This window comes from Vanellus vanellus (genome assembly GCF_965231255.1).
Source record: "Vanellus vanellus genome assembly, chromosome: 1".
In the NCBI taxonomy this organism is placed as follows: Eukaryota; Metazoa; Chordata; class Aves; order Charadriiformes; family Charadriidae; genus Vanellus; species Vanellus vanellus.
This window is the reverse complement of record NC_138905.1, coordinates 153,973,455-153,979,454: the sequence shown is the minus strand read 5'-3', so window position 1 is coordinate 153,979,454 and position 6,000 is coordinate 153,973,455.

Sequence of the window (6,000 nt, the reverse complement as noted above, 5' to 3'; positions counted from 1 at the left end):
CTGAGTCAGGCTTGGGTTAGTGCCATGGACCCATCAAAAGGAGCCAGGGAGCCAAATAGGCGAAAGGCACCACAGTCACATTTAGCTGTATCCTTCAGTAGCTGTTTCTGTTGTAATTCCCTTTTTGTTCAGCCTGGAGCAGATGGTGGCTCAGAGCACCTTCGGGAGGGTGGAAAAATCTTGCAGCAGCACGGTCTGGAGCACTGTTCAGTGCTCCGGCTAGTGTCTGTCTGGCTTCACTTGGCTCCTTGCATGTCACCCCCCTGCCCAGCTGTGCTGGCCCAGGGGGCTGTCTGCTCAGATGGCTCCAGACGGAGAAGAGGGTTGAGGAAGAAAAGTGGCAGATGGCAGCTGAAGTTGGATCAAAACCGGATGCCTCACCTCCATAGGACAAGCACTGACAGGATTTTTTTCTGGCTGTGTTTTGGTTGGCTGTGTTTAAAAAGTGCCCCTCTGCAGAGGACTTTGAGTTTTTTGATTTAAAAAGTCCACAACTTTCTGCAATGTTTTCCCCATCTCATCCCGCTTGTGGGTATAAAGGGCCATCCCCAGACATAAGTTAAAATATTTGTGAACGTGAAGCTCAGGTGGCTGGGCCTCTTGATGCTGACCAGCTGTAAAGCTTCATCTGTGGGGAATTGTTTTGAGGGGTGATCCATCTTTCTTGCCATGTTTGCTGTGTGAACATGTCTGTGCAAGATGTGTAGTAAAAACAACACAGCCTTTTCTGTGGCCCTTCTCTGATGACAGAATGCTGGCAAAGCTGTTTTTAGACCTTCCCAGGTGCCCTTCTTGTGACGATGCCAACATGTTTTGCAAACACCGAATTGGCCAAAGTAGCTGCATTTCATGTGCACTAAAATTCACCCATATAAAGTGCTGGGAGTGTATAAGTAAAAGACTGGCCTGTAGGAACTGGTATATGCCCATGCAATGCTGTTTTCTATGCAGCTCAGGATACAATAATTACATTCTGCAAATGTAGAGGCATTTAGCAGAGGCACTTGGTACCTGTTGTCAGCTGTTACTCTTTCTTTTGGTTCTCCTGCTTTGACAAAAAAAGAGATGGATTGGGTTAGAAGGCTGATGTTAAGTCCTTGCATAAAGCAACAAAGTGTCAGACATATCATTTAAGTTTGCAATGTCAGTATAGAATGGGGAAAAAACTAGAGATGAGGCCAATATATGGCACTAAAGCTTGCTAGCAGGACAAGAAAAAGTGGCAGAGGTATCAAGCCTATCTCTAAAACTTAGGTCTTTACAGCTCAAATTGAATAGGCAGCACTGTTAAGATCCATAAACTTGTGCTTGCTACTCTACCAGAAGTGCCGATGCCGGTATCTGTATTTTTGGCACAGGAGTGAAGTGTCCCAGCTGCTCTGCAATGAGATCCCTGAAGAAAAGGAGATCTAGCCACGAAGCTTGCCAGGTGGGGGGAACTGGAACCAAAGCTGATGTGAGTCAAACTTCTCCTTAATTATGTTAATAGTAGACAGGGGACAATCTGTTTCTCCTGGCTTTCATCCTGCTGATTAGGACTGCTCCAAGCATTTCCTATCTTTTCAATCTATTTTTATCTGGAGGAGGTTTCACAGAATGTGCAGTATCTTGGGGAGAACAATACTCAGGTAAATCAAACTGTGTGCCGTATTCCAAGTAGGAAGCGGTTTTGGTAAGCTTTCCTAGTTCTCTTTTGACAGCTTCAAAAGCAATTTGCCAAGCTAGGACCCACCTTGTTACATGACCTAGGAGAATACGTGCTAATGAAGGAGGCCATTGGTAGGAGGCTTGGCTGAAGCAGGTAGACTCTACTAGCAATCTGTGTCCTGTGGTGCCTTCTGTGTGTGTGAATAGTTACCTTCTAAGGCTTGTATTGCAGTAAAAATGAAAAACTGGATGAGACATTGGGGTCTCAAAATATAAGCAAAGTTTTCTTAGGTTGTCTAGAACGGTATATAGCCAACATGGGGAATGGGAGTTGTCTTCCCTTTGGGCTGGGGCTCCGTCCCATTGTCACCTGCAGATGGAAGGAGCTACAGGGAGCCCAAAGGCCTGCCTGGCTGCATGGAGTATGGCCTGCTTCAGTGGAGGTAACTCCCCACTGGGGCTGGCACCCTCTGAAATAAGCTCAAGGAGGAGTGATTTGGTCTTTTTTAACGTCCGCACTAACTGCTTTTGTCATTTCATGGCTGTGAGGTGTACATTCACCTGGCAACAGAAATTGTAGGGCATTGGCATGCCTGTAAACAAATAATAAAACGCTTGGGTCTCTCAGGGCAGTTTTGCAGGGAAGAGGGTAGGGATCTGCCAAAAGTTTGCTAAAATGGGAGCAAAATATTAACGAGCCCCCAGAGGAAAGTTTGGGGGAGACACATCCCCAGCTGCAGTTCTGAGTGAAGACCAGGGAGGAGGGCAGCTACCCTCTCAAGCCAGCTGCCTCACAGAGGGGAAGGGGAAGGGAGGGGTACCTGCTTTCACTCAAAGCAAGCCCTGCAGATTGGCATGGGGTCAGCCTGCAGCACCCAGCCCTTGCTGCTGGTGGTGCGTTGGTGAAGGAGCCCACTGGCCCCGTGGCCAGCTGAAACCCAGCCTGCCCAGCAGCTCAGCAGCCAAGGCCTGCGGGTTCAGCCCAGCCTGCCATGGCCACCCTGGAGGCCTCGCCTGCCCCCTCACCAGCACCAGCCCCTGCATTCAGGCCAGGCTGAGGGTGCTCTAAGGAGGGATGAAATCCCGTTGAAGCACCTCTGGAAATCTTGGCAGTGCCCTAAGGGCTTATTGTCATGTTGAAGGGCAGTTGTGTTATTTTCCTCTTTGCCAGGGTATCAAAGTGGCTGCCAGATTCTTCAGCTCATTTGTGGAAACTGAAGAGCCAGAAATAATCTCACAAAAATCTGTCTCCCAGCATGTGGCGGTAGATCTACAGTATGGGCTTTTGCATCGCCATGGAAATTGAGAAATCTCTGACAGCTTAAATCTCACTGAGAAGGAAAAGAAGTGGTGAAGTGTCACAATGTGGCATGACGAAATGTGTCCTTCCTAGATTTCCAGTGAGACAGTTTTGGACCAGTGTCAGACAGAGCGACAGGGACCACAATGGCCTCCTATCGGAGGGCCCCACTGCCAGTGAGAAGTAATGTCTTGAGCGGTTACAGTGCATTGAACATTTCCATCCTGCCCCTTGCAAAAACATGTTAGTTAAACATTAACGTGGCTCCTTTGCCAGTGGCATGGGTCCCAGGATGGGGACAAGCAAAGACACGTGATCACAAACTTGTGTTTCTCTTGCCTTTCACACATCCAGGACTACATCCTGGCTTAGGGTTTCTTAGCCCATATTTACCTCATAGCATGAAAGAGCCCCTGGTATTTCTGACATAGTGATTTTAGGAAATAGTATTGGCGGTGGAGCATGGTGGAAGTGTGGTTTGACAGCACAGGATATATCTGTTGAAGAAGGAGCTGCAGCACCAGTTCCACCACTCCCTTCTTCCCTGGTCTCTTGAGTATTTGCTGCTTCCATCTTGTTTGGCCGGACACTGGTGCTTCTCTGGCCCTTCTCTGAGCTGACTTACTTCATTAAGATAGTGAAAAACTAACTCCACAAAAGAAAATTAATCATTGCTGGGTCTGTAGAAGGGAACCGGGTCCATTCACTGAAAGGTCAGATAGCTGGCAAGGACAGGATCATATGTTGGGGAAGAGCAGATATTGGGAAAGAAAGGGGCAGGTCCCTCTCCTTTGGAAACAAGGAGCTGTTGGAGTGGGTAGGCTGTCTTTTCTACCTGCAGCCTTATTGCTCATGGCTTGCGTACAGCTGCCAAACTCTGGCAGCACAGCAGGGCTCATCCCCAGCTCCATCCCTCAGCAAGGCAGGGCACTTGAGCTGGGACAGGCCGTAGGGGCCACTGCAAGATGGGTTTCACTGGGGCCCTGGCTTGGGTGAAGTTACATGATGATCTAGGACAGCAGAGGTATGAAAATAAGGCCAAGGGAAGGGGAAATGTAGAGGGATGCTTTCCCCAGCTCCAGTTACAGTAGCCCCACATCCTTTGGTTACTGCATTCCCTCCCCTGTGCTGTTGGGATGAACTGGTTTCCTCCAAAACCTTCTGGGAAAGTGAAATGGAAAACCAGAACAGCACATTTGTTACTGAAAGGCACTCAGTCTTAGAATCACAGAATCATAGAATGGTTTAGGTTGGAAAGGACCTTGAAGACCATCAAGTTCCAACCCCCCTGCCATAGACAGGGACAATGGTATATGCATGCAGGGTGAAAAGGTGGTGTCATAATCTGGCTTTGAACATACCAGATCCCAGGCCAGAGGTAACATGGATCAGGCAAGGGCACACGGTCCCATCCCCACGGGGTCAGGAAGAGCGTGACACGGGATTTGTGCTGCCTCTACGCTGGCTGTAGGAGATGACAGGTGATGCAGCATAAAGCTCGAGTGGCACAAACAGATGATACTAGATCTCCTATTAAAAAAATCCCCAAACCCAACTCTGCCAGTACAATAAATCAGCTGTGAAAATTTGACTTGCCAGCAAAATTTAGCGTAAGTCAGCACTTTACATTGTGTGGCTGCAGCAATGTTGACCTAGGAGACCTAATGCTGGATTTACTGCACTGGGAAATCTTGGACACAGGATGGGGAATGCAAATGACCAATTGAGGCCACAGCACTCAGTACCTCAGGAACAGTGACCTGCTTATAGGACTAAGCCTGCAGCAAACTACAAGTTCTGATGGGTCTGGTAGTGTTCAGAGCTCCCAGCAATATTGTAAGCACTCATCAGAGCAGATTAACAGCTTGCCAAGTCCAGTATCTACATGAAAAGCTGGGAAGAGGGAATGTGATAAATTATCTTTCCATATTCTGATTGCATATAATTTGGTGACTGACCATCTGTGTACTTTTTTTAGCTTCTTTTTAAGTCTGTGGCATATGCGATGGCTTTCAAAATCACTTCCAGCTGTAAAATTCTTTCAGATAACAATCCCTTTTTTCTTTTTTCACATTAGATGTTTAGGTGAAATGGGTATCGACAAAATTATTTCTTTTACCATTGCCTTTCTCATAATTTTTTTTTTTTGATTTAAAGTGTGCTGTATTCCAGTCCTCTCAAGTAAGGAGCCGCAGTGCCTACAGTATACGCACTGAGAGCCAAAGCTTATGTTCCACATGCTCCTCTGCACAAAGTAATGGTGCCTTAAAGTAGCAGAGAACAAAGTTCCTGGGGTAGTGTGCTCGAGGTGAAGTCTATAGGAAGGAACTTTATGAGAGAAGGGAACCATGTGAGGAAGATATCAGTGTTGTCCCTGATTACCAGATTTTTTTAAATAGCTGGAGGGGTTTGCCCTGGAGTGTCAGACTTGCACAGTGACAAGAACCAAGTTCACAGAAAAAATTAAATAAGCAAAACACCAAATCCACGTGGAATGCCATAAGTTTAAATGTCTAAAATTAATCTCCAGAGGATTTCTGGACAACAAATTTAACTGTTATACTCTTTAACTGACAGTGAAAATGCTTTGAAGCCAGGTCTGAAATGAATGCATTTCTCAAGATGCCTCATCTCCTCTCATGTCCTTTGACTTCCTGGCTCATCTTTAGATAACATGCTGGAACCAACATTTCTATAGAATGTATCACAAGCACTATCTTCTGCCTGCTGGCATTCATCTCATTATTGAGGTGAAGGATCTCAAATATTTCCATTTCTTTTATCAGAAAGTTAAGAATCTCTGCATAAAGTTACCAGTAATGAAAAAATCTTCTCTGAAAGCAGGACCTAGTTATTCAAGTTACATGAAATTAGGAGAGCAAAGATAATGGATATTTTGAATCACAGATAGTTAAAAAAAAATTAAAGGGAAATAATAATTCTGAGTTGCATCAAAACAGAAACCTTTCAGAAATGGCTGGTGAAATCAAAAGGTTTGAGAAAAATCATTTCAGGATAAATTAAATATTTGGGTTGACCTAAAATGCATTAAT